Source organism: Semicossyphus pulcher, unplaced genomic scaffold, assembly GCF_022749685.1.
Source record: "Semicossyphus pulcher isolate SPU_LCO1_2020_fin unplaced genomic scaffold, fSemPul1.0.p SCAF_10, whole genome shotgun sequence".
NCBI classification, from domain to species: Eukaryota; Metazoa; Chordata; class Actinopteri; order Labriformes; family Labridae; genus Semicossyphus; species Semicossyphus pulcher.
In genome coordinates, this window is record NW_027211604.1 from 24,343,337 (window position 1) to 24,365,199 (window position 21,863).

The 21,863-nt window shown below is 45.8% G+C and overlaps 1 protein-coding gene across 2 annotated transcripts in view; it reads right to left on the reverse strand.

Moving 5' to 3' along the window:
- The window catches only part of fam222ba (family with sequence similarity 222 member Ba), a 38,805-nt gene extending 17,156 nt beyond the window's left edge, over positions 1-21,649 (reverse strand). Inside the window, exon 1 of one of the 2 annotated variants that reach the window (XM_069678174.1) lies at positions 21,560-21,649. The gene's annotated coding sequence lies outside the window, so the exon portion shown is untranslated. Of the gene's footprint in view, positions 1-20,350; positions 20,509-21,559 lie in introns of those variants that run through there. The other variant, XM_069678183.1, reaches the window with a different exon arrangement.
- Positions 21,650-21,863: the final 214 nt, after the last annotated feature.

The window sequence follows — 21,863 nt, forward strand, 5'->3', positions numbered from 1 at the left end:
ATGCAAAGCCGGAGTGTTCTGTGAAAAGAAAGGGGGAAAAAGCCTTGGCTCTTAGGAAGAAATGACACATCAGTATGGCCTTCATTAGCCCCTCAGACATTACAAACAACAAAAGGTAGAGAAAGATTTCTGTTTCCTGCAGGGCCGAAGGCATGTGAGGCTGTGACAGTCTCGCACAAAAGATCCTGATGACTCCAGCACATCCCGAGGCGTTCGGGACGGGACGTTTGCTTTTTCAGTCAGCAGAGACCCCTCGTCAACCCGGACTGTTATCTCACACCAGAACAGAAAGGGTGAGGGAGAGGCGGAGACGGCCATGGTAGCGAGCGGAGAGCGAAAACAAAGAGAAGACACCAACCGAAACCCAACTCGCACACAAATTTGAGACTCTGTAAAATATTGGTTTCCAAGTTGCGAGACACGGAGTGTCAGGAATAAAACTGTCAAACAAGGAAAGTGCTGCGGTAGTGTGGGAGAGAGGAAGACAGCTCCTTGAAACGACTCTTCTTTAGAGGGAGGGAGGGGTCGCTGAAACAACTGGGAGTCTGTATGAACGCTCAGTAACTTACTGATGAAAAAGTGACAGTTCCCTGAGGTGAGATGGTGGATATGGAGCGGAGAGAGACAGCATGCCCTCAGAATAATGCATAGTCCACAGCTGGATCGGCTCCGTCTTTGCATACGTGTCAGATACGGGAAGTTGGTTTCACAGTGAGAACACAGAGAGCCCCACCAATATATCTGTTCATATCATTGGCTGATATGAGCCCATCATGGATACACTGGTGTTCTATAGGCATATTGTTCTCCAATGTGAAACTTTTTTACAGAACATGTAAGGCCAGAAAAATGATTTAAAAATGGTGTCATTATGAAGTTAGTCTGGCAGCATGTGCTCCAACTTCACAGTTAGCTCGTAGCACTGTCTGCAGCACATGTAGCTGAATATTAGAGCTTAAAAACAATGGTCTGTATTAGAAGTGGTTGACAATGTGTCTAAAACAGCCTCTGGATTATCATGTCAGAGCAAAATTCGAGCATAATCCACAGAAAAGGTCTATTTTCATCCCAGCTCCAGAAAATCATCCACAATATCTGTAATAAGAGAATTTTCCCCTCTCAAAATCGCTTCCAGTATAAGTCCCAAAAACACCATATTGTTGGGGCTCTACTGAGCCACAAAACACAAAGGACTTCCAAAGTAAGAGACCTCTTCTTATCTGAGTGTTTTGTCTTTATATCAGTGGTTTAGCGCCTGCAGCCCGGCTGGTATCCACAGCTCCTCACACTGGACAAGATGACAGTAATGGTGGCGAGATGAGAGGATGTGAAGATACGGGGCACTGAGTGTCCTGGCCCAGCCTGGACAATAACATCTTTGCCAGAGCTTTGCATTGGCCATTACCCTTCCACCACGTCAGCACTGCGAGGACAGCCAGCCAAGGTCCATTCTTCAACTTGGGGTCAGATTCACTAACAGCCACTTAAGCCCACTTGGCTTCCTAAAGAGCTCTACAAATGTGGAAGGTAGAGCTAAGTGTGCTCAGTCATGTCGAGCCTGGCCAAGGTCAGGTGGGCAGACAGAAAGGGCTGGCAGCGCCGCATGCGTGGCGTCATGAATGCCAAAAAACGCCGGGCCCCCTGGCCGTGCCGTTTGACAGACATGTTTACACCTGATAGAAAATGCAGCGCGGACGGCCTGCCAAAACAGAGGGGATCCAAAGTGAGGGGTGCCAGCCTAGTTATTTATTTATCTGCTGCAAATCCATCCAGAGTGCAGCCAGAAGCTGGGCATGCCTCAATGAGAAATAAGCCAGCCTACCCTCACACATGACAGTCTTACACCACTTGAGGGAGGAAAAAAAGATCTGATATGACACACAGTGAAAGGAAAAAGATCCCATGAAGAGGCTTCAGAGATCGGATCTGATCCACTCACACTCCTGATACATCTCACACTAACTAACGATTAACACCAGGAATGAGTCAATCAATCAGCCGCTGTTCTGGAAGCATACATGAAACAGTCTTCAGGCTGGGACTGTCCTCCCTCAGCACTACAGCTTAAAGAGTGACCTGGTAGGTAGTAAGCAAACGTAACAGGTGAAGACTCGACAGCCGTACAAGAGAGGCTGCTGCTCACATTACGCTAACATCAACTAGCTAACAAGTTTTTACAAAGCAATGCTAACCTGCAGATGTTTAGGAGGTTCACCATCCGAGTTTAGCATGTTGGCATGCTAGCATCTGCTAATTAGCGCCAACCACAAAATAGATCTGAGGCTGAAATAATGTTCTTTTACAGGTATCGTCATGAACCACAGCATGTGACTGATGAGCTGATGAGCTGGATGACACATGTTGAAAACCCTTTCTGTACGGCTCTGTAGGCCGGCCCTCGTTGGGTTTATTGATAGAGCACTCTGGTAAACGCCCTCCTAACTTCACTGATCTCTTGTCTCCAAACATTTCAAAGTCAGTCAACCAGATCTCTTAATTGGGACACTTTAAAGTGACCAAGGTATAACACAACAGAATGGGGGAAGACCACTTTGAGTATTGCAGCAGCCATTATGTGGAGTCATTTCCAAATGACAGCTAAGCTAAGCAGCTAAAGTTAAAGAGCTAGTGTCTGATCGGCTGAAGGAAAGTAATCGCAACTGTTGATGAATAAATGTGTTCAAGACTGTATTTTTAACTACTTTTTACTGTGTTTATATGTGTATGTTTTAGTCACAGTGGGCCCTCCTTGCTAAAATAAAGGATAAATAAATGAAAATAAATAACGTGAACATGCTTGTGGTGAAGTATTTAAAGTCTGGGAATCACCAAATCATACTTTATATTGGAACCACAGACTGTATAAACAGATGGACAACATGACAGCTCCCTAAAGTGAAGCCAGACCCTCTCTGTCGCCCCTGCTGACTGACTGCAGTATAGGTCATAAAGCCCGCCTCCTCCATGTTAACAGATGGGACATGAGTCAAACTATAAAATCAAAATACACGTTAAATACATTTTTCTCAAACATGGTTTCTGTCATTATAGTTAGTTCTTATCATGCTGATTTATCCAAGTGTTCATTTTTCTGACAAGTTTATTTTTAATTAGTTATTTGATGCTGTAAAAATGATGATTGACAGCTCTGTTGACAAATACGGCTCCTGCAGCCGATCTGTTCCAGATTAGCAGAGTGGAGGACGAACGGCGAGAGGAGACGTATCTAAAACAATCACTACAGTCACTGAAGTTTACATACCTGTGAACGACTGCTCCAGACCAACACAAGAAGCTGTCCTGCTGTTAAACACGCTGATGTGCAAGATCTTTTTTTCGGTAAGTTAAGTGTGTGTGTTTTGGTTAGCGGTGGTGGCCATGGCGGCTCCAAACACTGATCTCTGCTGCGCATCTCTGGCTCCAAATGATGTCACCATCACAAGATGGCAGCACCCGCCACGGGGGGGAATTTGGTTTCAGTTTTCGTGAGATGCATCGTCCATCTTTGGAGGTGGTGCTAGATTAAAGTCAATGGATCGCCAAACCCTAGCCCTAACCCTAACCCTTTGGAAGCCGGTGAGAAAATGACAGAACTTCTCAGTTGGTTTATTACCTTGGCAAACATCCTCATGAGTTTATGGTCAATAGAGCATCATGTTCATTTTGAAAATTCCAGCACCATTTGGCTTGAAATAGACAAAAGTCGATGTATGCTTTAGAGAGAGGTAGAAAGAGACGCAGCAAAGTGAATCCTGCCCGTACTCAAAATGTGGTTAACTCTGGCTCCGAAAAAAACAGATGGTGATGGTTGAAATGCCAAACTTGAGGCTTCAAATAGAGTGTATGGTCTGGACCAAAACACAGACATTGCCAGCCCCAAAGCAACTCCACACGAGCTCAGCGTATTAAAATATGCTACATGACAACAGCGGAGAAACACTGAGACGCACAGGAATGCAGGTGAGCATAAACACCGTGGAAGAGACTCTTTATCTCGTGGAGGAACATCAGCCCTCTGGTAACCATCAGATCACACAACTCAGAGACGTTGCTCATACATATGAGAGCAACTCGGCTCCTTTCATCTCCTCAGTGGAGACACCACATCGGTGTTATCTCCACATATCACCATATCAGGCCAGACAACAATGTACCAGGTCACATGCTGCCGTGTCGACTGCCAGGCTGTGGGGTTTGGTTCAGGACTGGGATGGCATGGTTAGAACAACAGATATACAGATACTAGACTACTGTATATCAACCATCTGTGTGCGTGCGTGTGTGTGCAATGATAGAAATCAACAGAATCAGACAGCAGGTTTTTCGAGTCCCTTGCTTTTGTGTATGCTCAGTTATAAATCGCATCGTTGTGGAACAGGCGGCATGAAGAAACCCAAACAAACAGATATGTCTGCCCCGAGCCGTCTCGCATCTTCTCAGCCCAATATCTGCACCTGATGTTTTTAAGCTGTGTCACTGCTCACAGAGGAATGAGGACACTGTAATCTTTGCAAAGTCTTAAAATGATCCTTCAATGGTAACGTTTATGAGGTATTTATGAGAAGCTGAATTATCTGCAGAGGTCAAAAACAAACCGACTGGTAGAGACACTGATGTAAAACAGCTGCATGTTTAAAAACAACGTCTCTTTGACTCACGTCTCCGATGGACACGGGAGGCTGGAAGGAGCTACCAGGTGAGCTGCTGACATATTTCCGGGCCTTCAGCTTGTTTTTAGGTTTGTCTCTAAAGCCGAATTATCCGCAGACGTCTCCTCTTCTCCAAAACGAGCACATTCGGTAAATAAAACTGGCAAAACACTGAATAATTCAGTTAAAATTAAAAATCAGTTTTTCTCCAATGGGCTTTGGTGGGTCTTTCGGGTCTGTGAGCCGAGCTGCCACTAGGGGTGGGACAAAATATCAACATGGCAAGATAGCGTCGTCCTGACTCGTGCAATACAAAAATGGGACAGAATCAGAAATACGACGAGATTATACCAGTGGATCGTCTGAAACATCTTCAGGTCTGCAGTCGACATTTTAAACCCGACGATTCTGAACGAGACATGACGTCGGAGGCGGCGTCCTCGATTGAGGAAGTGTAGTTCAGCGAGCTCCCTGACCTCCGACAGATGATGTGTTTTACGTAGTCTGCTGGAGGTTCTCCAGGGCCCGTTGGAGAAGAGGATAGCGCCCTCCAAAGGCACAGAGCCAAATTGCATTTTATTCTAACCATAATGGCATTAGCTCCCCATGATAGCATGAGAGGACCGAGGGTGAAAATCTGGCCCTTTAATGTCCGGCTGAAAGCTTGTGTTCATAGGAAATGTTCATCTCAAAGGGAAACCATGACACTCCTGTAGGCCGATGTAGGACTGTTGCACTGAACAGAAGCAGAAGCACTCAAACACTAAACGTGAGTCTGGTACAGCTCTACAAACAGAGACACAGTGTTACTTATGAACTGCATGTCACTCTCTGTAGAGAAAAAGTGTGGCTGATTATTTCCCATCCAGTACAAAATAATTGTTCTGAAAATCCAGCACAGCGAAGTGAAATGATGCAGTTAAAGTTGTTCAGGTGTGAAACAGAAGCGGCCCAGCTGGAGGTTTTAAAAGCAGACTTCTGAACACATTTTAACTGTTTGACTGTAAGTCAGCCCTCAGTCGGCCCTCCGCCTGGTTACAGGGAAATAACTCAATGTTCTGAGAGCTAAAGCGCGGCTGCATTGTTCCAGCTGGCGGAAAGAGGGGAAATGAAGATGGAGTGGTTTGATTTCATTTGTTAGCAGGTGCATCCATTTTGTGTTCTTCCCCCACACCCACCTCGCCTCTCTCAGTCAAAGCGCTTATCAGAAATTGGACACCCCAGTGACAAATTGAGCCTGCGATTAAAGGGAGAAAGAGGAAAGCTTTGTTAAGTGCTGCTGATTGGGATCCCAGGCTGCCCTAACACATCAGAGGTGTGTGCGGCATGTGTATGTGTGTGTGTTCATGTATGCTTGGTACTGAGCCAATAGCAGAGCTGACACCACCACCACCTCGTCTCCCATTTTCCCCTCTCTCCAGGTGTTCCCACGGCTTACATTTCTGCTCCGAGTACTCAGCAAACAAAACCAAATCAATGCAGCTGTTCCCCCATCCCTCTATCTCTCTCTCTCACACACACACACACACGCACACACAGTTCATGCATAGCAAACTACACGGGCAAAAGCTGCACACACACCAGTGATTTTCTTCTGCAGGAATAATGACCTCCTCTAGTATTTCCACTGTCTTCCTATTGACATGTCTGCTGTGTTTAACAGAGAAAAAAGTTAAGAGCCGTGCGTCTGTCCCACCCAGACCCATATTATTGACCCGGCATTAACCAGCCTCGGCCTGTTTGCAACGCGGCCAGGCTGATTTAAGAGCGGGGGGGTCAGGGCGGCTCTGCGAGGCAGAACTGTGCGAGCGCTGACTCTCACAAATCATCCTAAAAGGGCTTAACGCACAAAAACAGCTTCCAGTGTTACACAGGCCTGCTGTGAGAGATTTATCCACCGTGCCATTATGCTAACTGGCCCCTCTCCTGCTGTATATATTCCAATTCACACACGCATAACAAAAAGACCCTAATTAGACTTTTGCCTGGTCCAGATCTGCAGGAGGAGTAGCACAAACAATGCTACATGTTACTGTTCTGCATTAAAAACATCATCTTGTTTACCATTAGTCTCCTTATTCGCTCACATGCTGTTGGTTTAATCACCTTAAACTCTTAACTGTGACTTGTGATATAATAAAAATGTGAGTGTCGTGTACATCTGTTAAAATTACAGCCATTTTAAGGCTTTAGAGGCTGTAAAAACTCTGTACGAACGTTTATGAACACTGACCTACAAAAAAACACAGCTCTGTTTCAAATAACTGAGTTATTGTATGTACGGGGTTCATTTGTCATTGTTAGTGTATTAAGCTCCTGTGGCATACACAGGCCACAGAAAATCCTCTCACTAAGACACAACGCAGGGACACAAGTCTGCTGATGACTGCTCTCAATAAAGGCTGCGTGCTGACAAGGTTATAGGGAAAGGTACGCACTAAGATACGAGGGTTAGAGTTCCTCTGATACCGTCACCAGTATCAGAAACGCCTCAGATAGCGACTAAAACCTGCAACTCTGACAGTCAATGAAACAATCTGAGAAAAATGTTTCAGCCTTAAATAAAAAAGCGACTTGTTTCACCAGAAATCAATTCGTCTTCGTGCCTCAAACTGTAGCCTGACAGCAAGTTGTGTTGTGCTGCACCATGGATGTATCATGGCTGCCACTGACCACTAATGTTTAACAGCGAAGAAGAACTGATTTCAGGGAAATTATTATTTGACGCCAGAAAGCATCAGAGAGTCGTGGCTGGAAGAACTAAAAATGCTTCTTTGTTTGTGTCTCCAGGTGACCACAGATCAGCTGTTTTCATCATGAACATTTTGTTCATCTGTTTGTTTTAATTGATCATCAACCAGTGAAATCAGAGTCTGTGTGTGACTCAGAGGTACCAGCTCGGTCACTGTAGACACACACGGTCTGCTGACATGTTAACTAACAGTGTTCAAGACACCTGGCTGAGGCGGAGTGATACACAAAGTGAAAAGTCCCAGTGATGTTGTACTCTGTATCAGCACTCATGGAACGCCTCTTGTCCAATCACATCACTTGGTCTGAACTAACTGTTGTATAAATTGCAACACACTGGAAACTAATGGTATGAAAATACTTCTTAGGATCTCGATGCGATATGTAAGCAGGGCGATTAAACACCTTTTTTTATTTGTAAACTTTATAGTTTTTAAAGGAACCAGAACGTTGTTATTTGTCAAAGTTCCTTTAACATCCAACATCATGGCAAAGGTATTAACATGATTAATAAAAAACTCTGGTTAAACATCTATATATTGTTTTTGAGTAACGGTACAGTATCACAAACTAAATCTTGAGAGTAAAGTTGATCATTTTTGATACCCCTCCTCTGAACTGGTGAAAATGCTGTGCAGACAGACACAGGTCAAAAACAAATGCCTCCGTGCTGATTTCAGGGCCCTGCTGTGTACATGTTCGATTAAAGCTGATCCTGTGTCTGCGGTAGGTTGGTAAGGTCACACGCCTCCATGGCCGCTCTGACATTCAGTCTGGCCTCCAGCGAGACCAAACGAGTCCCCGCTCACATCTACAGAGGAGCCGAGGAATAAAAGAGAACTTTCTGCACCGGACAGGGTGGTGTGAGACGTGCTCCTTTGGCCCCTGGCGACACACACGAGACGTTTGTGGTCTCTCCTTCATCTTCTGTGAGTGTGTGTGTGTATGAGAGCCTCTCTGCCTCCCAGTTTCTCTCCCATGCAGACGGCGGCTCAGGGCAGCGGGCAGCCAGCTGGTGACTCTGTGGAGAGCCGGGCAAACACAGGCCCGGCACGGCAAACATCTCACCTCTGTGTCTGCATGGGAACATCTGTCCCTCCCAGGCTCACAGGGCCCTCCGTCTGTCTGCCTGTCTGCCTGTGAGCCTACACATACTGTCAGTGTGTACTGGTGTTGTCATGGCACCAGGGTTTTTACTCCTACACAGGTACTGGTTTAATATACAAAAACAATCTCTAAAATACCAAAGCAACAAGCCAAATGTCACATTACAGGCACAGCTCTTTTATGGGTTTCAACTGGATGATTAAGCAGCTTTGATTGCATCTTTAGCAAAGATGTTCTGATATGTTGGGAAGTCAAAATGAGCACATCGCTAAGCCACTTCCGGAATGAAACCTCAATACCAATATACAATAAGGTACGATAATTTGCAATCTTCCATAGCACTTGGAAAAAATCTGAATCAGAGGATGAACCAGAAACGCTGACATCTGTCACCGAATAGTGAGTTACAAAGTGCTTAGCTTTCCATATCAGAGTTAGCAGTTAGCTTATACATGCAAAGTTAGCAGAGATTTGATCTCAAAGCTATGCATGCAATGCTAAACGATGTGTCTGTAGTATTAGCTAGCACTGCGACTCCTTTTCACCTCAAACTCCGCCCATCTCCGTCCGAGCAGCGCTTGAACATCGTTCCAGATTTGTCAGCGCTGAGTTTGATAAACAGACTGAATGAGTAATAGACACAATAAAGACCTAACCACCGTAACATCTTCACTGGTTACTAACCCTGTCTCTGGCACGTTTGTGACGTCAGACGGTGACGCAGCAGAAAAGAGACGGACAGGAGGATACTTCACTGGCAATGGGAAAAGAGACAATCGGCATCTATAAGCGTCTGAAAAACCTTCGTCAACGAGCTAAATTTAGGTGGGAAAGAGGAAATATCTTACATTGTTAGAACGCTGTTAAAGATTATTGTTTTCCAGCAGCTTCATGGAGGATAAAATGGTTTTTGTCCTTAAGTTTCTCAAAAGAAGCACATTTTAAAAGTTTGGTTCTGGTATTGAACCTGTAATACAGAACATTTCAAACACACAGCCCAAAATTAAACTGTGGTTTATGTCTGATTGAATCCTGGCTGGCTTCTGCAGATTCACATTTGTTGAAGAATCAATACTAAAATAAAATTTTTACAACAATTTTGGTGCTCATAAAAACAGCACTAACTCAAAATATTCACCCTTCCAGTCAGTACCAGTGAGACAGAGTTACAGGAGTGATAATGATAAAAACTCCTCCTCTCACTCTCCTCTCTCTCCTGCCTTCTTGCATCATGCCGGCTCACACAGATCTCCTGCGGCCGTCCAATGATTCAAGACTGATGAGGCATGCTCAAAGGTCTATGCCATTGAGCACAGCATTAATGCACCCAGCAGCAAATTTTTTGCCATCGACCCCGGTTCCCTGCAATAAGGACAGAGCCATCAATCAGGCCGAGATAGCCGACACCAGACACGGGCTGATGAAGTGGGGGACTTTGGAGCTAATGACAAATGGATCTCTCAGATATGGTCACAGTATACTATGACAGTCTGCCGAGAACACTTGACCTTTAGCAAAATCCTGAGCCAACACCATTGAATGCAAAAATAAGGAGAATATGCAAACGGCACTAAAGTACAGCAGGTGTGGTTATTGTGTGAGGGCTCCTGGGTGAGGCCGGGGGTCCCGTCGCTCTCAGGGCAGAGCTGCTCCTGACTGGCCCGGCCCTCACACACCAAAGCTCGGGGAGTGACCTTCAGGAGGCAGGCTAGTCCCGCTAATTGGGGTCTCTACAGAGCACAGCAATACACCTCACACACACACACACACACACACCTTTAACTCACACACACATTCTGCACTGTAGGAGGGGCTGGGGCAGAGGGAGGCAGAGTTAGCATAGCTCTGTGTATGTTTGGTTGGAAACAGAGAAAATAGTGGAGGAGGCTCCATAACTAAAGACATTCCTCTGATTGTCTACATCGGACAGCCTGAACCACCAGCTTTGTAATGTTCATTTAGTGGGGCAACAAAGTTCTGGAGAAAGTTATCCTAAATGTAGATGTTGGAACATTTTACAATAAAAAAGGGTGACAAACGATGTTGCTAGAATTACTAGATGTTAGCTCTTAAAGAACAACTTATTTCAGAAGTGCCTCTTTTTCAATGAATCAATGAATCAAGTTATCGGACACAAAAAAGAAAAATATCCAATATCTGATCGAGAACTTTGTCGGTTGATCGAGAACGACAGACATTGTTCTGCCCTCACCTCGTCGCTCCCCCACGTCTGTCCTCTGCTCACCTTGCTCCCTGATGCACAGTGTTCTGGTTTGCTTCCTATACAAGGACCTACTTTATGTCCTGTTCTCACCTGAACCCGACCATGGTTCATTTGGAAACAGGCACATCCCATACCACATACAGAGAAAATCAAAAGTTCTTACAGTTCTCAGGTCATGTATTTGCTGTCCAAACATTTGCAAGTTTAGACGCTTAACTTTGGCATTTTTGTTGGGTTGGTCACTTTGGGTTCAGGTTATTTTCATGTTGGTCACCTATGTTTTTGATTAACTGTTATTTTCACCTCTGGTTACAACATAAAAGCTGTTCGTGTGGCAGTGCTGTTGTGGAAAATAATCCTCGATATGGATTCAAACAGAGCATCTTTACAAACAAATGAGGGCGATGGCTTAAAACAAAGTAGCAAATCAAGCAAACGCATATAAGCATGAAAGTATCTACGAGGAAAGTGTATCGGTAGTTGATTAGTTAGACTGCCGGTTTCTAAATGGGAACGTGGGTCAGGCAAGTTTATCTGTGGGCCATCGGGGTCAGAGCATGGAGGAGACAGTGACACAGGTGATCCAGAGCATGCTCAGTGTGGACGCAGCTTTCTAACACATCATCACATAAAGGCCACTTCCTATCAGTGCGATCAGCACTCAGGATGAAAGGGAAGAAACCGTACAGGAAGTCATCCCGTATAAACAAAACACGGGGCTTTCATGTCGGAGAGAGTCACTGAGCTGCTTTCTGAGGATGCATTTACAGCAAAGAGACACTTTTCAGCAAGAATAAAGGGCGTACAGTGAACCTGGTGACCACTGGAGAGTCCGTTTGTGATAGATCCAGTGAATGAGACTTTGAGCAAGGATGGCCACGAATAGAAAGGTCTGCATTTAATTTGCTAATCCATCATTCCAATTGTGCAGGGTAACAAAGGGAGAGGAGAGTGGTGGGGCATTCAGAGGCAGCGGAGCATGCTGAGGGGTGCGTGTGTGGTTCTCCATGGAGCCAGCGAGGCCGTGGCCCTTGGCCCTAAAAGCCCGGCCAGCGCTGGGGAGAATGGGATCTGATGAGCTCAACGCAGGCAAGACTAATCCCTTCATGTCCAAAGAATTGTTTAACTGTGTTTGACTGATTAACCCAAACCCTCGATTCCACTTACAATCTATTTGTTCAATCAGCTCTCCTGCTCTCATCGTGCTGCAGTGTGTGGGTGGAGAGGGAGAGGGAGAAAAAGAAAGAGAGGAAGAACAAGAGGGAGGGAAACAAAGGGGGCTGCAGAACAATCCTTTTGGAGGACGCATGCAGAAGTCAAAAGGACAGATCTTTTTTTTGTTCTACTTACAATTCTCAAAATGCACAAAGCACGAGTTCCTGAGGACCGGCTTTTGCTAACATTCAAAGGTCAGACGACTCTTTGCCTTGCAGAAATTTCCAGAGAAAGTCAGGCGTGGCGTGGCGTTCTGTTTTTACCAGCTTCCTGGGAAAAGGAGAGTTTAAAAGCATTCTCCCCTGCGTGGAAAAGAGGTTGCCAGGAAGATTAACCCAGCTTCCTTTTATAGCCTCTGACAAGAGGTTAAATCACACATTACACTGCCTGAAATGTCTGCTAGTAATTAGATCAAGAATATTACTCTCTTCTTCCCCTCGCAGACTGCAGCTGATCAAAGCCTAATGATGGTGTCAGAGCCATTGGCGGTGCTGGCTGGGTAAATCTCCCCATCGGGATGGCAATCTGTCAGGGCCTCGAGCCCCGCTAAACAGCACAGGACATGAGTACAATGGTGCTCGACACAAAGTAGACTAAATGAACCGTATCTTTCACCAACAAGCTATCCATCAGAACAACCATTAAAATTCAGAGTAATGATTATACATCTTTGTTTGGAGTCTAGGGCTGACTGTTTATATGTACACACTCAGCTGAGATGTCGAGACGTTGGTTTCATCCCAATAACAGTGAAACCCACCACCAGCGTATCTGCTGTCTCTCTGTGCCGGAGCAGATCTAAGCAGCACCTGGTCCCTTGATGGGGCGAGGGGGCTACTGGCTATTAATTACAGAAAGCCGACACGCAGCGCAGGCGAACCCTCGCAATGAGACCCTGGGACGTCAGATAGACGCGGCAAGACGAATGCTCCTCTGTCACACAGCAACATGACCTGCCTCAGGACTCTTTACACACGAGTACTTTCAAGTATGCCTTTCAAATCGTGGCCCACCCATCCTCCTCTGCCCCCACCCCGTCTCCCTCTCTCTATCTCAATCACATTCTGCGGATGTTACACCACTTCAGGGGATACTTTCTGACTAATGCAAAATGCTTGTGCAGTAGCACGATAAAAGTTGACATTTTCCTTTTCTAATTCAGTGCTTCCTTTGTAAACAACCTCGCCTTTTTGTGTGTGCGCATGTGCACGTGCACACGCGCACAGGCCACAGACTCATCGCACGTAATGGTCAATTTTGTTATTTGGTCTCAAACAAAAGCGGGAAATGGCAGGAGATATGCCAATCATTTATCGTTGAAAGATGTCTGACAAAAGAGGCTAAAAAAATGTGACAGCTTTTCTTTTCCTCGTCAGTCCCAAGCACAAGCAGTTCCTGAAAAGGGCCCCAGACAACAGACTCCTGCAAGAGCTCTGACCCCGATCTTAACCCCATACAGGTGGCATGGTGCTGACACAGGAAGCAGAGAGAAAACGTTGTTCTCAACCAAAGACCTGCACTCAGAGATCATTTAGACGGGCACAAAGAAAAGCTCAATGCCAGTAAAGTGTATTCTAGCGTGCTGAAAAGCAAATCCCCTTGAACACATTAATGGTAAAGACTCTTTCTCAGTGTGGACTAAAAGCATCTGGTTAAGGGGGGCTTGAGAGGCACAATGTTAGATACAACTCTACAACTGGGAAGCAACATTTCATTATGCTGTGAAGGCTGTTACTCTTTAAGTGCTGTCAGTAATCTAACAGCAGTGGTCCAAAGTTTATACAGCAAGTATTAAACTCTCTAAAAAAGTACACACATACCAGATACAAACACCAGTATTTAAAAGCCTCCTGTATAACCTCAAGTGGGGAAGTGGTACACCAGTCAACGCACAGCTCTGATACCAGAAATTATTAGACACAAAGATCTTAGTTCTTCTTCTTCTCCCTAAAGGTCTAATAATTAGGATTTACACATTCAGACTGGGCCCCTCCTCCTGGGCTCTTCGTCACCAGAGGCTCACTCTCACTCTCTCGTGAACACGGCCACCCCGCAGAGCTAACACCGACAGCATCATGGTTACCTTTACGCTAGCATGCTAACCGCCGGTTAGCTTGTCCGACCCAGTTTGAGGCACCTACCTGTCCAACAGAAAGAAAGCCAACTCTGCATCGCTCTTTCGCCATGTTCGCCGGTCTGAATGGGGCCCAGTTGCTAATTTGAACCACGCCCACACTTACCTGTACGCTGTGATTGGCTCAGGGAACTACGACAGTGCCCCTCCTGAAAATGTCCCACGCAAAGCAGAACAACAGAATAGATGCAGAGGGAAGGGTCTCACAAGGGTCTGCACACACACATGTACAGAGGCCCAGAAGTGATGATTTATATTATATTAGTAAAAGTCTGTATTTTATTTTTCTAGGAAAATCGTGCCTACACAGCAACTAGCAGCTACTGTTTCAGAGAGGCAAAGAATAACTGGTTTCAGGTCAGTCATCTTGTGATGACATCAAACAGTGTGCTGCTAGCTGAGAGCGTGACACAAGTCAAAGCTAGCTAAATGTCAGCAATCAGTTTCCTTTAATATCATATAAAGTTTAAACAATTGGTAAAAACACAAAATCAGCAGTTTCCAGTTAAAAAGCAGGTTTTCTTTAACACAGGACGCCAAGAGAGCCACACTGCTGCTAACGTTAGCTTAGCTTATTTAGAAGAGGCCCAAAATACACACATGCACAAACAGGACATATGGAGAGTGAGGGGGCGGCACATGAGCAGTGGGAGATTCAGTGCCTTGCTCAAGGGCACCTCGACAACGCCCAGGAGAGGAACTGGCACTTCTCCAGCTACCAGTCCTACTTCCATGCTCCATACCGGGACTTGAACCGGCCACCCCATGGTTCCCAAGCAGAGTCCCTACAGACAACAATGAGAACAATAGTAACACATAGGATTGGAAGCATATAACTGTTACAATGTTCGATTTCTAAATATCACACCGGCATCGGGAGGCAAAGAAAGCTTTTGGAACATCTCTAACTGTGTGTCCAACAAGTTTCATGATAAAAATCCTCTAAAGATAAAGCACAAAAGTAATGTGAAGCTGTTTCCTCCAGTTCAGGAGGAAAACGTGACTCTTGTCCTGATTGCAGCTCAGTCGGGTCCAACTACAGAGTTGAACTCTGAACTGTGATTACAGCCAGCATCCCCCCGCAGAGCGACAACTGCATCTCTGCACATTCCTGGAAACGCAGCCAGCTGAAGACAGCAAATACGCCCGAGAGGAGCACACATAAACAACGTAAGCTAGTTTGAGAGCTGCGCCGATGTTTACTGTCTCACTAAGTGCATTTCATCCCCGCTGCTTTCACAGCAGCGGCGGTATTTCAGCATGCAGTACAGAGGGGCTGCTGATGCCACAGGTCTGTGTACAGAGGGCTCAGTCACAGGCTGCAGAGACTGTTTGGACAATGTAGGTGTCAGACACACTGCCTGTCTGGAATAACGATTCAGTTCAGCTGCTACAAAACACCCTCTGGTCCCCTCCTTTTATAGTGGAGGTTCGATAAAAAATGGACTTGACTGTTTCTGGAGTGTAGCTGTTGAAAATCTGAGAGGAATTTCTGCCTTGTTTGACTTGGTGCGCTGCTATCAGGGAGAAAAAGGTCTGCATTTGCTTCAAACAGGCCCTGAATGACATGCCAGAGATTAGCCTCTGAAGGTCACAGTCTTAGCCTATCCTTTCAGCCGCTTTTCACAACACAACCCCGGGCCCTTTTGAACAACAGGAAGAATGTCATCTGGTTACTTTTCAAGGCACGGAGATACCATTCACTGCGGCCAACAATGGCTGCAAACAGGACCAGAGGGTGAGGAGGTTATAAAGGGCCCCATTCTAAGCACGGCTCGATCTCCAGCACACTGCACGCACACAGAGAAAACACACCCACACACCGAGGCCTGGAGAAGTGGTGCGAGCGGAGATAAACCGAGGAGGGTCATGGCAAAGTGCCGCGTGCTGACCGGCCGCTCACCTCGACAGCTCTCTCTCTCTCTCTGCTCAGCCTCAGTCCCTCCCCGGCTCGGCTCTAAACACCCAGACCGAGCCTCCGAGCATCGGCCGCTCTATCAGGCGTTCAGATACACTCGCTGCTTTGTCGTTCTGAACAGGATAAGCCTATGATATGTGTGTATCCTTCCTTCAGGTTACTGAGTTTGGCCAAAGGTTACAAAAAGCAAAGCATTTCTATAACCAATTTTAGACAGCTCCTCTTTCTGGAAAGAAAGGGAAAACTCAAAAACATGAATTTCAGTGTATTGTTGTTGCCTGACATGATGGTATAACTAGCTGGTGCAGTAAGGTAACATAAGTCTGTTCAACAAAAGCAGCCTTCCTCCAAAAAGCCTCGATCAAAGTCAAGCCCTCAACAAAATCTTTCTGCTATTATTCAGGTTGCAAAGCTTGTCCCAAAAAGACTCTCAGACTACAGCCAGAGCTGAAATCCGTCACCAATTTAGTCTCTAATGAACCCTCTGAAATATTAAAAATAAAGCCCAATTAGCCGGCAGCCTTTTACATCTCCTCCCTCTATAATCCTCTGGTAGCTTAGCCTTATCTAATGTCTGCGCCAACTATGACACTTTGAGCTCACTCTCCCTCTCTCCCCCTGCACTTGATATCCTCTACAGCTTTACTGCTGCTTTGTTGTGGCATCCTTTCTGACCCCACAGACCGGGTCACAGTCTGAGCCTCTCTCTGGTGGTGGCTAACGATTCCCTGATATGTACGGTTGGCACGGACGTCGGAAAACTGCAGCAATAACCACAGACATGCAAATGACATCTATTAGGATTACTTAAGAGCGATGTGGGACTCGTCTGTTGACCTCTCATTACACAGAGAGGGTCTGGTATTTGGGGGTGTCAGGGGAGGCTCAGTGATCCGATTGAGGTGGCCATAAACAGATAACAGTATCTGCCCTGCTCTTCTACTGTTCCTGTGAGATGGAAGTGGATAAACAGCCCCGTTGTCTCCAGTGCCTCTGACGAGTCTGATCAGACAGATGCCATCCTGAACCGAGCCGTGTTCCTCCTGCTGCTAAGGCTGCTCTTTATGTTGTTAATGTCACCGGGAGGCTTAGATTTCTCCCTGATTGCCCTCAGGCTGAGGACTCAACCATTTCAGAGAGCCCACTGGTCTTTGTAACGTCAGGTTGCAGCACTCCCTGCTTTAAGGTCTCGGGTTTGCTGATTAAGCAAACTACCCCATAAGGGGGGTGGTTTTACCCTAATTGGATCTGCTTGCTAAGGATGGGCTCAGACCACAGGAGTTCTGGGCAGATTTATACCGCATTGACTCCTCCCCAAAACCTAAGGAGGAATCTGTTTCGCAAACGATGTTCTGCCCAGATTTCAGGTCATGCGAGGGGTTAACAGATCCAGTCTCAAACCGCCCGCACATCTCGCACACTCATCCGTACCATCCCCATTAAATCGAACTATTTTAATGTTCATGATTAAAAATCAGGGTGATTACATCAATACTTGAGAAGGACCACAATAGCCAATGAGAGAGTAAAGTCGCACAAACAGCTTGTGGTTTCGGCCACTCTACATTCCTACATACCCAGCATGCATTGCGCCCCTCCCTCTGAAAGGAACGGCCCAGCGAGAGACGCTGGAGTGAAATACTACCGTTTAACTGCAGGCGACGGCTCAGAGCGGGACAGAATCTGAAACATGACGAGAATATACCGTCGGATCGTCTAAAACATCTTCAGGTCGTCAGTCGACATTTCAAACCTGACGATTGTGAACGACACATGACGTGTTAGAAATGTGGAATGCCTGAGAGGGAGCACAGGAGAGCAGGCAGCGTTTCAAAGCGCCTCACGGTTCAAATGATTACATTTTACGCTATGTGGTTTTTCAGCTAAACACTGCAGACGTCGGAGGCGGCGTCCGAGATTGAGGAAGTGTAGTTCAGCGAGCTCCCTGTCCTCCGCCAGATGATGCGTTTCACGTAGCCTGGCGGAGGTTCTCCAGGGCCCACATGCACATGCTGCATTATTTTCTAGCATGTGCATGTTGGACTATCTATGAAGCTTAAACCTCCCGCAGTCTGACTCTGGCCAAACATGCAATTTCATGTAAATATAAAAAATGTCATGAATAGCACAAGAATGTAGCTAACAAAGACACAGAGTGTATTTTGTAATCATGCCGACCGCCTGTAGTTATTTGGCACAACATGAAGCAACCCATGAGAACCACACTAAATACCATGTAACAGCTGACCCACAGTCTGAGCCCTGCAGGCCAGTCCCTTGTTCTCAGAGGTATCCACAAGTCGCCCAGGATGTCCCAAACACCCGATCTGGATGTATCATGTGGCCGCAGTTCTTTACTCCCAGCCTGACCTGCGTTTGACCCTCACACTGGGTCTCCTGACTTTGCCCGCTCGCACAAAGGCAACCAAACATCTGCTCCCGCTCTGAAACCAGACTCACACAGCTGAGAAGACATCGGGTGGCCTCACAGAAAGTCTCTCTGAGTGGGCGAGTGTGGGCCGACAGCTGCCCGGTGACTGCAGGACTGAAAGGTGGAGCCGGATGGTACCTGGGAAATCTCCAAACAGGGGGGCAGCCTCATTTAGCTAATGGATTATACTCAACAAATGCATCTAAAGGGACCAGAGCGAGGAAAATACAAATCAGCCATGCAGATAAAATTCACAGACACCTGCAGGAGATTTAACATCCACAGACCCCCGCTGGAATATGAAAGGAACAAATGTATTGCATCGGGATGAGCGTGCGGTTACACATTTCCAATTCAAGTGCCGTCTCTAAAACGCTACATCAAATGACTGGCTTTGAATAAACCAAAATGAGCCTCAGCCAAGTGGCTCGCTCCAGCACAGAAAATCATTGCATCAAAAAGTGCGCTGGTTAGCCGAGCCGCTTCACAGTCAACAATCACAGAATCAGGACTGTTACTAATCAATGTATTTTAATGAGCTCCCTGTGAATCCCAAAAAACAGCAGAAACATAAAAGCTGCTCGAGTTCTCTGGTTGACTCTTTGTACCTTGTGATCTGTTATTCATAGTCTCGCTCTGAAGTCTCTAAGAAATAAAGCAGGGCTTTGATGTTATCCTCTTATTACTGCTGTCTGAGACGAGCCTAATGTTGGGAATCAGATTGTTTGGATGTCACGTGGAGAATCTTTTTACAACACAGAACATCCTGGATTCAGAGGAAGCTGCTCACTCACCAAAGCCATTTGCTTACAAGAATAAAGTTTGCTACAGAGAGTTTAGTATGGAGAGAATGTGTGGGTGTTCATATTACATTCACACTGTGCTCTACTCACTACTTTAAAGCTTCCACTCAAGTAAACCTAAATACGTAGGTGTCTAAGTTCTCTACAATATGCTTCTTTTTGCAATAGTTTAACCTCGTCTGCAGGCGACTGCAGAGCGAGAGGCTTACGCAGCCAAGATGCTACACAAGTATTTCAGAGGAAATTACCCTCCTCTGCCCACAAAGTAAATCAATACCTAAAGATTTGTCAGTGGTTGGCTGTAAAAAACAAGGCAAACTTGCTTTCCTGTCAGTTTGCCCTCAGCAAAGGCTCTCAGGGTTTGCAGTGACAGGTCAAAGAGTCAGCACATGACTCACGGGCAGAGGAGGAGAGACACTTTGAAAAGCCATGCAGAGATCTAATTAACACATGCGTTCAAGTGGTATTTCAATTTGGCGGAACGCTGTAATTTTCTACAACGCTGACCAGCATGACATGGACTAATAAACCAGGCGATCCTGACATTCAGGCTCATCTGCTCAAGTTATGTTTAAGAGAAAACACACAAAGTAAATACACGTCTGAGAGCACACGGAAAAACTAACTTTAACCCATAAAACTCAGCTGTAAAATCCATATATTTACTTTGTTAGCATTAATGTGTCTGTCATTAGAGGCAACCTGCATTTACAGCTGGGGAGAGGCCTTACAGTCATTTGTTTCTAAGACCTAATTAATCTTCATTGTGCTGGGAAACGTAGCACCCCGATGCAAAAAGGGTTCCTCCTTCTACACGATAATTGCAGAGAGTCTAGGGGCCTGAGTTTCCCAGACAACAAGGTCTGAAATTTAATTATCTGCTCTTTGGAAAATGTAAGGGGAAGAAAGCTACATTGCTAAACTGCACTTTTGGGCGAGTAATGTCAGGCTTTGTTAGAGTAAGCACAGGATATCACTTAGCACATCCTCCCTGCTGTCATAGACGAGAAACAGTCCCAACACAAGGAACATTTTAGAGAAAGGCAGGTTTTTAAACTTAGAAAATAGACATGCGAATGTACGCAAAATGGCTTATATCTCTAAAAACATCATCTTACCATGTGCAGAGTAAACCTGATCACTTCCACAGTCCAGCCAGTCACAGAAGAGTGTTTCGTAATCATGTCCGTCCAGCTCCATGACATTATAGACAAACTACCCCAACATAAAGCCGGACTCAGAGCAGCCAAAGACAACACGAACAGGCTGTGGCAACATTAACATTCCTCCGTGTAAAGATCAGGCTTGGAGGGGGGAGAAACATCGATAGGATCCCATTAGTTAAGTGTGCCCTTAGGATACCCGAAATTTGATCAGAGATAAGCCCTTTCCTTCCTTCCAGACATGAACCATTAGACGTTATGGCAAAAAAGAAAAAAAGCTCCTCTGAAAACTACTCCTCCTGCACTCCTCCTCTTCCTCCACCTCCTCCTCAGTGGTCGAGGTTGTGCAGCAGGATCAGGATGAGCCTGGTGACGTCAACCTTTTGTTATCACCTTTAACACTTGCCTTTGCAGGTGGAAACACTTTCCTCCCTCGTTATATGAGGAGGTGCTATTTGCAGACAGGCTGGGGAGCAGGGAGGCTGCACAACATCTGTATCACGCGTGAAGATGACTGACACTCTAAATATGGATGTATGCAGGCATGTCTTAATGAGTATATCAGATGCAAGCAGTGGGAGACAACTCAGTGACAGCTATAGCATACTTTGCAAGCTGGGAATAGCAGGAGATAACAACACTAATAACTTCATCCACAGCTGGTTTCTTCTACAGGAAAAGGAACTTACAATTTCTCTCTAGAGGTGTCTGCATCATGGTAATGAAAATCATAATGAAGATGAAATTATGATGATGAGTTTGCAGGCAAACTGAGTTTTAATTCAGCATAAAACAACCAGCTTACCAACCCAACAACACAAGCCCAATTCCATTCAGATAAACAAGCATTAAACAAGAATTTATGACAACTTTAGCACCTAAATAAATTCGTTTTGGCTCCAAACAGAGTCCTGAGCCATAAGGTTTTTATAACAGACACACAGAAACAACAGTGAACAGTACAGTAGCTTTAAACCTGCAGGTTGCCAGTCAGAGTGCCAGCTGACTGCCCAGGCTCCTGGCTAGCTAACCTAGCCAGTCAGTCTGAAACATACACAGTCCCATTGTTGCCTTCCCAAGCTTTCCTAATTCTTTATGCCTCAATTTAAGAGGATGTCGCACAGTATCGGGCAGCAGGCGTGTTATTAAGATACAACTACTTACTCTCCGTTTACCTCTGCGAAAGGCATCTTTTAGTACGTCGCCATGGTTTAAAACGGACAGATTTTCTCCCGTTGCCCTGCGCTGCCGAATCACTGCTGCTGCTGCTGTCTGCGGCAGCAACTTCCGGCGCATGCGCACTGCCTGGGACCGATCCAGACTGAGCCGTGTGCTGCGCAGGAGGAGCCGAGAGATTTAAAGGGACAGTCAGTGTGGGATTTAATTGGATGACTGAATATTTTTATTACTTTTACCATGTGGAAGGGGAAATCAGTTAAATAAAACTAGACGTGGATGTTTTATCATT